This window comes from Dipodomys spectabilis, unplaced genomic scaffold (genome assembly GCF_019054845.1).
Source record: "Dipodomys spectabilis isolate Male_0828 unplaced genomic scaffold, ASM1905484v1 ptg000145l, whole genome shotgun sequence".
In the NCBI taxonomy this organism is placed as follows: domain Eukaryota; kingdom Metazoa; phylum Chordata; class Mammalia; order Rodentia; family Heteromyidae; genus Dipodomys; species Dipodomys spectabilis.
In genome coordinates, this window is record NW_024870822.1 from 16,274,237 (window position 1) to 16,290,203 (window position 15,967).

At 38.5% G+C, this 15,967-nt stretch overlaps 1 non-coding gene across 1 annotated transcript; it reads left to right on the top strand.

Moving 5' to 3' along the window:
• The first annotated feature begins 5,018 nt into the window (after positions 1–5,018).
• On the top strand, positions 5,019–5,148 carry LOC122117955. Its single transcript, XR_006149271.1, has one exon. It is a non-coding gene; the product is annotated as a small nucleolar RNA SNORA40 (small nucleolar RNA).
• The last annotated feature ends 10,819 nt before the right edge of the window (positions 5,149–15,967 follow it).

Consider the following 15,967-nt stretch of genomic DNA (forward strand, 5'->3'; position numbering starts at 1 on the left):
TCAATCTATTTGTGCTTCAGTTTATCTATAAAATAAGGTTGTAATAGTAGTTAGTTAAGTGCTGAAGATGATTAAAGAAGCACTCAAATAGTTTCTGGAATCATTGATGTTTCTCAGCTCAGAATTCACAAGAACAGCATTGTATAGCATTTGAGAGCCTCTGGTTTGATCAGAGACATCTGGCTTTGAGAATCAACCTCTCTAATCATTCTGGATGTTCCTCATAATCTTAGTCTATTATTTACCTGATCCTAAAGCAATTAAGATAATAATTACCCTTCTGAGTACAGTTAGATAGACACAGTTAGACATACACTAACTACAGTGTCTCTAGAAGTGTCTTACCATTGGGAATCCCTCCTTCAGAGAAGGCTGAAAACATTTTGGTAAATTTGTTTTGGGAACTGATCATCTTGTCACAATTATCAAAACTAGGGGTATAGACATGTTTGTAGTATTCCTTTCCCAAATTATTGACTATGTTAAAATGTCATTCTTTAACATATTTGTTCCTGTTTTCTTTTGCTTCAAGACATTTTTAATATAATTTTTGATTTCATAGTGTTCTGGATTTTTGGTTTCCCTTGCTGTTGTTGTTTTGTCAATGGTGTGGCTTGAATTCAGGATCTGGGGCTAGCATTCTATCACTTTGAATCACAGCTTCACTCCTGATTTTTCTGGTGGAAAATTGGAGATTAAAAAAGTCACACACTTTCCTGCCCAAGCTGGCTTTGAACCAGGATACTCAGATCTTAGCATCGGAGTTGCTAGGCCTGAACCACCAGCACCTGACTTGTTGTTTCTTAAGTATCATGTTGTTTAGATGATATATATTTTTATGATTTATAGTTTTTCCCATTGATTTCTGGTTTTACTCCATTGTAGTCAGAAAAGATACATGGTATGATTTTGAGTTTTTAAGAAAGGGTAGGACTTGTTTTTCAGACTGTTCTACAGTCTGTTCTAGTGACTGTTTCATGTGCTGATAAAAATACGTACGATCTTTACAATAAAAATATATTTAATAAAAAAGACGTACAAATAAATAAATAAAAATGCATATGGGACAGCTACTGGAAGAAATGTTTGATAAGTGTCTGTTAGACTCATCTGATATACACCATAGTTATCTGATTTTTTTATGTGTCTGAGAGCATGCTCCCTGTGACCTAAAGATTTTCCATCAGAGCCAACCTTTGAAAGTTACCAAAGGCATTCCTCATATTGCCACCTTGTGGCTCAAACCTGTAATCACAGGAGCCTTTGGGGGAAAACAGTATACAAACCAAAGCAATCCATCCCTGAACTCCAAGGTTCAGGTTATGACTCAGCTTCTAAGTCAAATTAATTTGTTTTTAAATAAAAAACAGCCTGATGATTGTCACAGCAGCTCTCCTAAGGACAACCATGGGATTAGAGCACCTTTGTCAGGGGAGCAAGTTCCTTTGGTTAGAACTTGATGATCTGACCTGCAACAGTTCCTCATACCCATCTTTTTTCCTGGGGTGGGGAGACTGTAGTTGGTTTTATGATAATAAAATAAAGTAGAAATATAAAATATTTGTACAAGGATACTGGCAAACTGTAAGGGAAGACACAAACTGCCCTGCCTCCCTTAGAGCCCTGCCCAGGTGGCACTGCCATCAACTTCTGGACAGGATCGACCATGCATTCCTGACATTCATTTATTTTAATGCATCTTAACTTTTCAAAGTGATTTTCACCTTGGTTTTTCACACTTTAATCAAATTGACACCACCCTTTACTCTCACTTTCCCCATAATCACTACTCATTATTATTCAACAACTTTCAGTGAGCTTCATTTTATTCTCTTCATTCACAGGCCAATGCATTCCAGTATTGTTCATCCTCTCCCTTTCCCAGCTCCTCAAACAGCCCCCATAATTACAGACATGTGAGATATATAGAAAGAGACAGAAATAGAAATAGAGATATAATTGCTTACATGTTTACGTTGTTTCTTTAGTTCTAGAATTTACACATCAGATAAAACATGTGACCTTGCTCCTTCTGAACCTGGGTGACTTCACTTAACATTATGAACTCCAGTTCCATCTCTCAAGCTTGCAGTCTCAAGGAAAGCAAGCACTCTACTACTTGAGCTACAATCCAGCCCTTTTTTCTTTGCTATTTTTTTTTAGATAGAATCTTGTAATGTTTCCTTGGAATCCAGGATTATTATCCTCCAACTTATGCTTACTTAATAGCTATGATGACCAGATTAAGCCTCTCTTCCCAACTCTCGGTTGAAATGAAATATCACTAACTTTTTAAAAATGACATCACCAATTTTTCCATTGGCCTTAACTTCATTGTTCCTAATTTGCCTCCCAAATTACTAGGATTACAAGAATGAGTCACTCCACCTAATAGTCTTATCTACATTTTTATGTGAATTCTTAGTCCTTTAGTTATATTTAAGTTGTTTTTAGTTCCAAATTTCCTACTGCATTCTAAATCCTTTACATCATCTTCCAATGCTGTTCTATGCTGAAAGTAAAACATAGAACTAAATTTACTGTTCAAATATACTGACCAAAATCCTAACAGTACTCAATAAGTTATTTTAAAGAAAAAGTTGTTGATTTTGGAAAGCAAAATTTAGGAAGGCTTTCCATTTGTTGCATACATTTCAGTATCAATTAGAGGAAAAACATGGAAAAAAGCTTGTGTTCTTTTTTTTTTTTTTTTTGGTGGTTTGAACTCTGGGTGTGGGTGCTATCCCTGAGCTCTTCAGCTCAAGGCAAGTGTTCTACCCACTTGAGCCACAGCACCACTTCTGGTTTTCTGGTGGTTAATTGGAGATAAGAATCTCACAGACTTTCATGCCCAGACTGGGCTTTGAACCATGATCCTCAGATCTCACCCTCCAGGGTAGCTAGGATTACAAGCATGAGCCATTGGCACCCAGCCTTTGTGTTACTTCTAAGAAAAAGAAAAAGGTAGACAAAGCCAAGGAGAACTTAAAAGATAAACAAAACTTGTGTTTTGTTTTTAGTTACAAAGGAAGGTCCTAATAACAGTTTCACATTGGCTAGCACTGCTGATTGGCTGGCAGGAAAAAGCTTCAAAGCAGCAATGATTTTCAGGAAAGATGAAGGTTAGAGTGAAGATGGGCAGATATTGAGAGATAGGAGCAGAATAAGATTAACTGTTCAGAAAAGATTTTTTTGAGGAACACAACTAACGGACTCCACACTCTCATTTACGAGGGGGTCCCAGGACAGGAAATCACGGGGCTGTCAATCATCTTGATAAACATCATTTGAGCATCAGGGTTCACTCTTGTATGGACTTCTCCAGGGTAGAGAAGTGTCCTGCAGAGGTTCTTAACCCCAACTGTCTTTACTTCAGCACAGAACACTGACCACTTCCAATGTGAAGAACAGAGGAAAGATATGATCAATAATCTCTCTTTACAGTAACCTTTGTCTTTTTCCTCTTAGTTTAAATCCACATCATTTCACATTAGAGTAGCGTGTTCTAGGAACCAGCTCAAGAAGAAATAGACAAGACGTATGAGGCTCCCCCTGGCATATTTGAGTACTGGCAGGATTAACTCTTTGCTTTATGGATACTAAAACAGAGCTTTTCTGTATTACCCTTCATTAGAGCCATTCAAATATGCTGAAATGGGAGGAAATCTACTGCTTTCCTTTATGTGTGTATTTGAATGTATATATTTATGTGTGTATATACACATAATATGTATATATATACATATAATGTGTGTGTTTTCCCCAAAAAGTGCTTGTGCTTGTTAATAATCCTGTTGTGTATTTGTCTTGTTTCAGAAAGTTTTCTCCTTTTATATATGTGAGACATCCAGCAACAAATAGATGGTCTAAACAAGATGATTAAAATGAGTTCAAGCAAGGGACAATTTATCAGTGTAGGTCCTTTTTAAGAAATGCATGGAATGGTATAAACGAATAATACCCAGGAGAATAATTGGGTAAGAGCAGGAAATTTTAACGTCATTAGGTTTGCACAGATGATGGGATAGAAGAATTTTCAAAATTCCGGGCTGAAGCTGTAGTTGGGTTGAAGCTGTGGTTGTAAGAGAAGCCACAAGATAGATGCTATCTCCATGGGTACAATAACATGGCTAATGATAATTTACATTACAAGGGGGAGACAGGGAAGAAATGTTAAGTCTCTGCTTGTTCTCCTCCTGCTCTCCAAATCTATGAATACCTCCTTTTGACTGAATGTAACTGGGAGATAGTGTGTAAGTGAACCCATTCGTGAGGCATAAGTATCTCCTCCATGGATACAAAAGTAGAGAAGAGGCCACATGATGTTTTGTTGCCAAATGGGTACAAAAATCTGTTTCTTCATATAGCCTCCTCACTCTGAATGTTTTGTGTGCTTCTCTATCTCAATATGTTTGCGTCGGTTTCTCAATGTTTCTCATAGCACAGTTTTTGAACTTTGATTTTATGCTTCTTACCTATAGCCACATCTTGTGAATAGTAGCACACAAAAATTAGCAAGAAAAGGATATGGCAAAGGTATTAGAAGTATTCTTGCATTTATAGGTTACTTAAGTTTAGAATATTTGATCGTATAAAAAGACAACTTTTTTCACATATAGTTACACCAAAGAGAACAATTATTAGAATTGGACTAAGTACTCCAAAGCACCCAACAGCACAACTCTATTCTTATCTTCCTAGAGATTATGTGTTCATCCCCATGATCCCAGGTGGCTCCCAGTGACGTGAGTATCCGAGACTAGAGGAAGAGAAGGAACAGAACAATCTAAGTGCTCATTACAGCAATTCTGCTCACTTCACTTTGACTAGTACCTTGTCATAAAGAAGGGAATCGAGGATTGAGGTCCTTCTTGTGGTCTAAAATTCCCCCATTGTGTGAGACATGAGCAGTAAGGGGCATTGTAGAACAGTTAAGTTTCTGCTCCTTGACTTTTGTTCAGTTTCCCATCCCACAATATTAGACCATTTCTGAGCACTTGTGTGTGTGTGTGTGTGAATGTGTGTGTGTGTGTGTTCATTTAATTTGCAACAAAGCCTTGCAAAAAAGGTACAAAGAGTAAATCCTCTTTTGCAACCCAGAACTCATAGCTGAATATGAGATTTTTGGTGCATGTAAGAGGGAATATGATTCCTAAAACAAGTAGCAATGTGGAGGTTTGTTAACTCCCACAGGTTGGCTCTGAGAATAAAGTTGATGTAAAAGCTAAAAAAAAGAATAATATTATGTGATTTGCGGGGCAATGAATAGGTGTAGAGCAAATCATGTTAAGTAAGGTAGTCAAGCTTGGAGAGACAAACAGCATATGTTTTCTCTCATATTCAGAAGCTAGATTTAAAACATACCAGAACATGATCAATTTTACAGGGCATTCACACAATGTGAAATGAATAGATAATCTTAGGGGAGGAACCAAAAGGTGCAATGCCTATGTGCCTCTTATCATAAAAAAATATCAAATGAACACTAAGAAATAGAAAGTTAGAGATTTTTTCTTTGTTGCTATTTTTCTTTTGGTCTTATTTATTTGTTCATCTGTCTTTGGAAGAGTAAATGGGGCACAGAAATGGAAGGACAATGTGTGCATAAATGCAACAGTGACACTCACTAAACACTATGTTGAAAATGAGCTATATACAACTTATAGTTGAGGAGGAGAGAGAAAAATGGAGCAAGAGTGAGGGAAGGGGTGACATTGTCCACAAAGAAAGGTACTCATTACTTGACTTATGTAACTGTACCCTTTTGCATATTACCTTTATAATAACAATAAAAAAAAACTAAAAAGATCAATTAATACCAGGAAGTGGAAATGCGTGTTAGGGGATGTACAAATGGGGGTGCAAAAATGGAGGAAGGAAGATTGAGCAAGCATAGTCATTATATTTTATGTACATTATGTACAAAATAAACTATGCAACGTAAGTGTAGGGACAGTTGGAGTAAAATAGGGAAGAACAAAGGAAGAGTTGACATTGGCCAAGAAGCATTAGACTCATAACCTGACACGAAATTGTAACCCATTTGTAAAACTACTTGATAACAAAAAAAAGAACTCTAAACTGGATACCAGTGGCACATACCTGTAATCCTAGCTATTCAGGAGGCTACAAACTATGTTCACAGTTAAAAATCCAGCCCAGGCAGGAAAGACCATGAGACTGTTATCTCCAATTAACTGCCAAAGAGCCAGAAGTGAAGCTCTCTCTAAAGTGGTAGACCACTAGCCTTGAGAACAAAAGCCCAGGGACAGTGCTCCAGCTCTGAATTCAAACCTCAGCACCAACACACACACACACACACACACACACACACACACACACACACACAAATTCAACTCTAAAAATACTTTATTAGGACTGATATACATGATGAGAATAGTTAATTACCCAATATCCAGAACTACATATTTGTTTTTTTAAATCATTTTATTGTAAAGATGCTGTACAGAGGGGTTACAGTTACATGAGTAAGGTACATTTCTTACTGCACATTGCAGAACTACATATTTGTATTATGCATATAGCTTTCACCTCTACTGTGGATAGACTATAGATGTTCAAAATCCAGGTTAGTGTTGTATCCCTGATCTACTCTCCACCCCTATGCTATCATGATATACAGATTAACCTCTTTAATATCCTGGTGCATGTGGGATAGAAATGTAAGAAGTTCTGAAATGTAGAATGAGAGATGAAATGCAGGTTAGAACCCACCATTGTATGTAAATGGAAGGGAGGAAGGAAGGAAGGAAAAGTAACCAAAGTTAAATGAGAATAAGTATAGGAAAAAGCAACCATGGAGAATGGGATTATGGGATTCATGGAGCCAATCAATTTGTGAACATTTCTCTATCGTTTGGAATAAAACTATACTAATGAATGCCTTCCTGCTATAAAAAAAAATTGAAATTACAAGGTCAGTCAGGCTAGGGTGCACATTGGCTGGCAATGGTCCAATGATTCACTTTAGTATTGAATCATAAGGACCCAAAATGCAAGGTAAAATTACTTGATATTTGTAGGCAATTAAAGGACACATTAGCAATTACTTAAAGAAGGTGGACTGAATGAAATGGATGAGGGAGACAGCTATGGGTGTGAGAATAGGGTAGATGCCAAGAAACATCTCAGTGAAGCATCATGACTCATGTGATTCTGGTCTCTGATTTGCTTCCAGGACATGTACAGAAAATCACACAGGTTGTCTACAGTCTTGATACGCTTTACTTTGATCACAAGCTTTCCACAGCCCTTGTTATCTTTTGAATTTCAGAACAAAGAGGTGGACTCTGCTATTGCCCAGCCTGAGAAAAGCTCTTCTCCACAACAGGTCATATCTGCAACTCTGAACAGGAAAATGGAAGAAAGGTAAGGACTTATTCCTGGAGTATCCAGGTATTCAGTTATGATATTTGCTCTGAGTTCATGTTGTGTTTCTAAGATAAGGTGCTTTATTCAGGGGGTTATGAGGAATCCAGATACAGAGTTTCCTTCTGAATACTTGGTTGGTAGCTCCTACTGTGTGAATTTTAAATGGAATAATATAACTTTCTGTGTTCTGAGCTAAATGTCCTTATTCTCTTTTTTTTCCCTTATTCTCTTTTATTTACATTAAATCTGCTACCATGCTATGTGCCAGTGACACCTGGAGTCCTAGCTACTCAGGAGGCTGACATCTGAAGATCATGGTTCAAGCCATTCTACACCGGATAATCCATTCTTATCTCTAATTACCACCAGAAAAAGAAAGGCAGAAGTAGAGCTCAAATGATAGAGAGCTAGCTTTGAGTAAAAAATAAAAATAAAAAATATTCATTTGACAGTGCCCAGGCCCAGAACTCAAGGCCCAGAACTGGCACCAAATAGATAGATAGATAGATAGATAGATAGATAGATAGATAGAGAGAGAGAGAGAGAGAGAGAGAGAGAGAGAGAGAGAGAGAGAGAGAGAGATAGATAGATAGATAGATAGATAGATAGATAGATAGATAGATAGATAGATAGATAGATAGATAGATAGATACGAAAGAGTAAGTTAAAGGGGGCTGAAAATGTTGAAAGGCTGACAGAGATCAACATATACTATCTAAATAAACTTCTTTATTAAGTGGCAGAAAAAGTCAATACTTACTCTAAAAAATTAAGGAAAGTAAGGGAGGGTGTAGATTGAGAGGTATGGGTAAAATGTTGAACCAGATGACAATGATCTCGATGCACTGTATTCATAAACTGCTTTGTTGAATGGAAACTCCTTTTCACCACTACCTAAAAATTAAAAATATTAAAATGAATAATATTAAGATTAAAATAGAAAAAGTATTCTAACAGAAAGCAAATGCTGTTTCTTAATGCTCATTAAAATGAAGGAGATATGGAGATGTGCTTTACAGAACTGACAGCCTATCATAGGTTTTGTTGGTTCTCTGTATTGTATATCTATGGATTCATATGTAAAAGAAATAGATGATTCAATCAGAATACTCGAGAAATTCTTCAAGAGCAGATTATTTACAAAGTTTGGCAGACTCAAGGGACCATGACAATTGCATTGTGAATGGGATGAGCAAGAAAAAGACAAACAGAATGTCTACCCTTTACAGAGGAGCTATTAAGAATTAAAGTACAGACATAACTTTATATGTAATGCTATATGTACAGCTATTGTCAAGTCACAGATTAGTTACAGGGAAGTAGTAGATAAAAAACAAATATTTCTTTCCCTCTGCCCTTCAGTGTGACAATGTTATTCTCCAGTGGCTCAACTGAAACCAAAACAGTAGGAATAGGATTGCACTGATGGATCCCATAAAATCCATATTCTTAGGATACCAAAGATGTCACACAAGTTTGAGAAAAAATATGGAACCTATTCACATCTCTTGGATTTTCTTATTCCATGTGGTTTTCTAGGTCTAAATATCATTGAAGTATTTCTCATCTCACCTCATTATTCATCATACTTATTATTTCTGGTTTGCATCTTATTGTTTTGTGTGTCACTTCTTGTTTGTAAACATCTCAAAACAGAAATGTTTTTCCTTGAAAATGGAAAATATGATCCTTACTGAATAGAAAATAATGATGCCTATTTAGATATAGGACAATTACACAAGGCCTTTTTCATAGATTCAATTCGATGTAGGCTAGAATCTCTACAGGATATGATCCAAGGATTTCAAAATTACTAAGATGATAATTTTTCCAATCATAAGGGATCATTTGGTGAATGGTTATATTAACATTTCATTCAGCCTAGGAAAGAGGAAGATGTGAATGGAGGGTATATTCCTTCTGTTAATCCCAGGATCTAGGAAAGGCTGTAACACTCTACTCATATCCTTGTGGTAGGACAGGTTCCTACCTTGCCATTATAATTAACATACAATGTAAAATAAGATCAGTTATTAAATTTAAATCTAAAATATCCTATGTTAAAGAACAAACAACTTCTTACTAGGGAACTCTAGCAAACCTAAAAGCACCTGATGTTCTCTCAAGCTCTGTAGTCATGTGAAAGTATTTTGGGGGAAAAATAGTGCAGGGGGCAGAAGGAACACATCACATAAACTTGAAGTAGACCAGGAGATGGTATGGAACATGATCTTTATTATGTAAGTTCAGGAAACTACCTTGTGATGTTTGAGAATATGAAGGTACATGGTGTATGGAAAAACGCTAAAGTGGAGACATGTCAGTTAATAAATATCTGTGATGTCCTCCTCATAGAGCTTGAAATTACAAGGCATAAACCTAAAAGTATACATTTCATCTGTGTACTTCCTTGTGTAGTGTTAGTAGAACTTCTGTTTCTCCTTGCATTCCCTGATCAAGCCTTCCGAAATAATGGGAGTTCATGGTGGATTCTTTCTCTGCATGCCTCTCTACCCCAAGAAGGATCTCTTTTTACTTTCAGGACTTCTGCTATGGATACATTTTGAGAAGAGCAAAAGGCCCCTAGATTCAGCTAAGTATTCCTAACTGGAAATCACCCACCTGTCTTTTAATATTTATTCTAAAATAGAAAATGTACTCATTACCTCACTGTAACTGTAACCCCTCTGTACAGAATTTTTATAATAAAAAATGTACAGAAAAAATTTCATACCAGATTTCATTTTATCTGTAATTTTTCATGTGTTTTTTTCATCATCCATTGAAAATCCAATTTTAGTCATTGTTCATTGGCCTGAGATGGCCCTGTTGGTTTCAAAGACGTGATCTGTAAAACCCAGTGTTAATTATTCATACTCTTTGTGCTCCAATTCAATCTTCTGTAAAATAAGGAAAACAATCATTTTAACTCATAGACTCTTTTTTTAGATATTATTTTATTGTTATTGTTAAGGTATTGTAAGAGAGATTACCACTTCATAAGTCAAATAATGTTAACTCATAGACTGTTGAGGAGAGTAAAAGAGTCAATGTCCGCTAAATTCTCAATCTAATAAAAGTTAACATCCCAGTATCAATTGATCCTTTTTCCTCATTAGAAATCTGCACAAGCATCCTTTCTTGACATCTCACAACCTTTACTTTTCCTATTTTCCTTGACAGAATCCTCTAGAGAATCCCTCACAGAGAAAAGTCTACAAAAGATCTGGGAAAGGGTGTGAAGTAGGCTAATAATGCACACTTCAGAGCACTCCATTTACTGCCCCTCTAGTAGATATACCCATACTTCATATGATTCTGTGGATGCGTAACGAAACTATATGGTGTCCTTCAAAGACCTGTCAAGTGATCAATATCAGATATTTGTTCATACATAAATATTTCAGATTATGCTCTTGGTTTGTATAAAATGAATTAGCATGAATAAATTTTCTTCATCATGTTATATGAGTCTGTTCTGTTTTCTTGCTATTTTTATTCTATCTCCCAATTAACTCATAATACAATACTGTAAAGCTCTGCATTCATGCGTTTATTCAGTGAATAAATTGTGAGTGTAAATGCCTCACACAAAGCTAGCAAAGTGACCTTCACATCTGTCTAAATTCCTACACAAGACAGAATATTACTGGCCTGGCGTAGTGCTAGATCTATAGCACTAGCCCTCTGAATGGAGTGTTTGGATCATAGGAATACCTGTGATATTTGAAGTCTTGATGTTCAAAGCAGAAACTTTATGCTGTATTGATGAGAAGCACTAGATTTGTTTCTATGCTCTAGAAATCCTCAACTCTTGACATGTTACTTAATCTCTGAGATATTCTATATTCTCCCTCTTTTCAATAAAATAATGACTGACATACTGCAGGGAAAAGTTGAGCAACAAAAATTACACACAAGTTGCTGAAGCCTTGTTTGTGTTTTCAGGGCTACCATTGGTGAGATTCCAAGCATGCAACCAACCACACCAGCCTTGATTACAGAAGTATCAGGAACGTATGACAATAATCACACCTATAATAGAACTTGTGTCATGGAGAAGACAATTTTCCAGTGGTTGAGTGTCATCACTGATGTGATTGGACTGGCAGGAAATGCAGCTGTGATCTGGCTGCTGGGCTTCCGAATGCGCAGAAATGCCATTTCAGTTTACATTCTAAACCTGGCTGTGGCTGACTTTCTCTACCTCTGCTTTGATGTTATTGCTGATGTGCAAAAATTCACTACCAATTTCCTTTACAGCAATAGCTATCTCTATTTTGTCTTCCAATTTGAATTGATGAGCTCTTATGCAGCAGGCCTGAGCTTCCTCAGTATTATTAGCCTGGAGCGCTGCCTGTCTGTCCTATGTCCCATATGGTACCGGTGCCACCGCCCAAGTCATGCATCATCCTTCATGTGTGTGCTTCTCTGGGCACTGTGTCTGACGTTTATTTTTCTGCAATCTTATTACTGTGGAATCGAAAAGAACTTGTATCATCAGAACTGGTGTCTGTCATTTAGGCTTTCCATTGCTGGATACTTGCTATTTTTATTAGTTATTCTTTCAGGGTCCAACCTTGCTCTGATCGTGAGGATGTTTTGTGGCTCCCAACGCAGGTCATTGACCAGGTTGTATATGACTGTCCTGCTCACAGTGCTGGTCTTCATCATCTGTGGCCTGCCCTGTGGAATCCTCTTCTTCCTACTATACAGGCTCACTATTAATTTTCATTATCTCCCATGCTATCTTCATGAGCTTTTGTTTTTCCTCTCCTCTGTTAACAGCTGTGGCAACCCCATCATTTACTTCTTTGTTGGCACCTTTAGGCAGCGGCAATGGCAGACTCTCAAGCAGGTTCTGCAGAGAGCTCTGCAGGACACTCCTGAAGACAGTGAATTAGCAGGCAGCCTTTCTCCAGACACTCTGGAGATGTCAGGAAGCAGAGTGGAGCCATGCTAAACAACTTCTGCCCTGGTCTTTTTTTGTGACTTTGTGAGAAAACCTGGCCATGACACCATTAACAGCATATGCTCTTCTCTGAGCCTTTGGACTCTGAAATATCCTGGTAATTCCTAAATGTCTCAAATGCATCTAATTTACCACAATTCCTCCAAAAGTTCTCAGAGATTGGCATCCAAGTATCTACATCACCCTATATAAATAAAGTTCTTATGTTTTATTAACTAAATATTTTCTTATTCAGCATTCTTTATTTTTAGGTTTACTTCAATAGAGAAAATCTTCCTCCAATTAACAAAACCCTTTTTATAGTTGATTATATGTAGCATTTTTAAAGAGATTCTTGCTGAGTGCTGGTGGCTCAGGCCTGTAATTCTAGCTATTCAGGAGACTGAGATCTGAGGATTATGATGAGATCCCAGGTAGAGCAGAAAACTCTTTTATCCAATTAGCCACCAAAAATCTGGAAGTAAAGCTGTGATTCAAGCCTGAGCAAAAACACTCAGCCCCAGTACAGGAACCAAAAAAAAATCTCTTTATTTTCCTTTCAAGTTGTATTTCCATAGGAATCATACTCTGTGCTGAGTTGAGGCCAATACTACATGTAGCCATGTGAATTGTGAGTGATTCATCTATACCAGTTGTTAGATCATCAGGCATTTTGGAAAATAATATCCTTAAAGGCAATTTTTTCCGGCAATAAAAAGTACAGTGGGATTATAAAAGGACCACTGGAGACATTTTCACTGACAGGCTGGTAAGTCAATCTTGGGTTCTGCTAATAAAAAGCATGCCCTTTATCCTTGAAGATCTCTTAATTGTTAATATAGTTCTTCCCTGAGCAAATGAAAGTCTGGAAACATGGGACCACATTCCAGTTGGACACTGCAACCTCAGTGATACCAAAAGTGATATCAAAATGAATGTGTGTTGGAAAACATTTAATGTTTATGCATTATTAGGTATTTGAAGGAAATATATGTCTCAAAATATTACAACCTTTTTTTTACAGATATGACTTTGACTTAGTTTCATGGTCAGTTCCATTGGCAGAAAAAATAAAAATGATTAGGCCAGGTAGGTAGCTCATTGGTAGTTATTACTTGGCATGTTCAAGAATGCAAGTTAAATCCCTAATAATTCTGCAATAAACAAACAAATAAATAAGCTATAAACCTGGCACTTGTGGCTCATGCCTCTATTCCTGCCTAGTCAGGAGGCTGAGAAGTGAGGAAGGCAGTTCAAGTCAAACTGGGTAGAAAGTTCATAAGACTATTCACCAACAAAAAGGCTGGAATAGAGCTGTGACTCAACTGGTAGATTGATAGCTTTGACCAAAAAGGTAAGAGACAGCAACCATGGACTGAGTTCGAGCCCAAGTACAGGAACCAAAAATACCAAATGAACAAACATATAAGTAAAACAATTAACTATCCTCTATTTATGTCAATTATTTTAGAACTACTCAGAATAAGCTAATTTCACCTATGCCTGTATGAACTTAATGCTCTCATTCATTATCCTATGTACTGACACATACTTTATACATCTGGAAGCTCAAATTCAGGGAACTTGTGAATAGAGGAAAATAATAATACAGATAGAAATTTTGAAAAAATCAAACTGAAATTCAATACGTAAATAACTTAATAACTGAAATTTAAAATTTCAGTTGAAAGTTATCCAACAGAATGGATCAAGTTGTAAACAGAGGAAATAGGTTTGATGATAGGTACATAATTAGAATATTCAAATAAAGAAAATCTAAGCCTGGCTCTGGTAGTTCCCACCTGTAATCCTAGCTTCTCAAGAGGCTAAGATCTAAGGATCATAACCAGATCAGCAAGAAAAGTCCATGAGACTTTTATCTCCATTTAACTACCAGAAAGCAAGAAGAGGAGCTGTGGCCAAAAGTGGTGGAGCACTAGCCTTCAGAAAAGAAAGTACATCAGGCCCTGAGTTCAAGCCCAGGACTTGCACCAACAAAACAAAAGAAAAGAAAAATTTTAAAAGCATAAAGGAAATATGGGAGATATATTGCACATCATTAACAGAATATGAATCAGTGATATATACAAAGGAGAAAGGGGGAGGCTGAGGATTCAAAAGTACATTTTAAAAATTACTAGAATAGGAGGGGGGACCAAGATGGCGACGGGGCAGTAGGAAAACGCCACAGCTCTCTCCAACCAAAAAGAGAGTTCGAGTTCCAACGTTTAATCTCCCCAAGAGACCGACAACAACAAAAAGACGAACACTCAGAGAAAAACCAGAGGTGGAGAATAACAAAAAAAGAAAGAGAGGAAAAGAAGAAATTCAGAACAGAGAAGAGCGAAGACCCCTCCCCCAACCTTTACTGGCCACGCGGCAGTGCGCCAAGCCGCCGGCCAGCCGGAGCCCCAGAGAAACAGGGCTGCTTGCAGATCACCAGGTACCAGATTGCAGAACAGCGGATCGCCAGGAACAGAGAAACCTACCAGCCGGGAGTCTCCACGAGGATCCCACCCCCACCCCTCACTCTCCACCGGAGCGGAGAGGCTCCATCCCGCCAAAGCCGCACCAGCAGCGCGACAAAGGGACCTGTCGGCAGACCACCCGCCCGTTCGCGATCGCAACGACCCGGCGGGGGCCGCCCAACCCAGCCCGCAACCACCCCAACTGAACTCGGACTGCAACAACAACTGACGACCTACAGGGTGAGTACCCCACAGGGGACAGTGAATCCCTCAAGGGAGACCAGAGCTGGAGGGAATCCCCAGACCCTGACCTAGACTCCCTACCCCAACACCCGGACCACAGGACCCACTAAAACTGGGAACTGTTCGAGAGCTCCACCAGCCAGTGGGGCACACTCTGCTGGCCAGGCCAGAGCAAGAGTGCCCCTGGAAGGGAGCTTAAATGCCCAAGCCAGGAACAGCGCCCCTGGGTCAAGACTACCAACAGTAGAAGAAATTTGAACTGTGTCCTCCAGGCTGCATAACCTAGGTGGTATACACATTAGCACAGGCCTAACGAGCGCGCTCCAGGCTGGGGCCGGAACCAGGCCCGGGGATCGGCGCCTGAGCAACACAACCAACTCCTCCCAACTGAAGTAAAAAGCTGAGCATACGCCTCAACAGAGGGGAGAGAAACAGGGAACAGCACTCCCCGGGAAGCACGCCTGTGACAACAAAAGACCTGGAGGCTCAGGACAAGAGAAGCCCAAACCCCACCAAAACTCCACCCATATACCCTAGGCTGGGAATTGGGCAACACAGGCTGCCAGCACCGATAGTAAGCAGGAGCTCAGGCTGATAAGGCAGCTCAGCAATAGAGTGATAGTCTTGGAAGTATGAGGCCCTGGATCTGATTCCTCAGCATCACAAAAGCAAAAAGGGTCAGAAGTGGTGCTGTGGCTCAAATGGTAGGGTGCCAGCCTTGAGCTGAAGAGCTGAGGGACAGCACCCAAACCTAGAGTTCAAGCCCACAACCAGCCCAAAACAAACAAACAAAAACACATCAGGAGCCCATAGCAGACTCCAGTATTTGGGAGAGTGTATCCAGAGCATCTGATCTTCCCAAGAGCACCCGTAGGAGCAAACACAAGCAGTCTAGCCTGCTCAACCCTTCCAA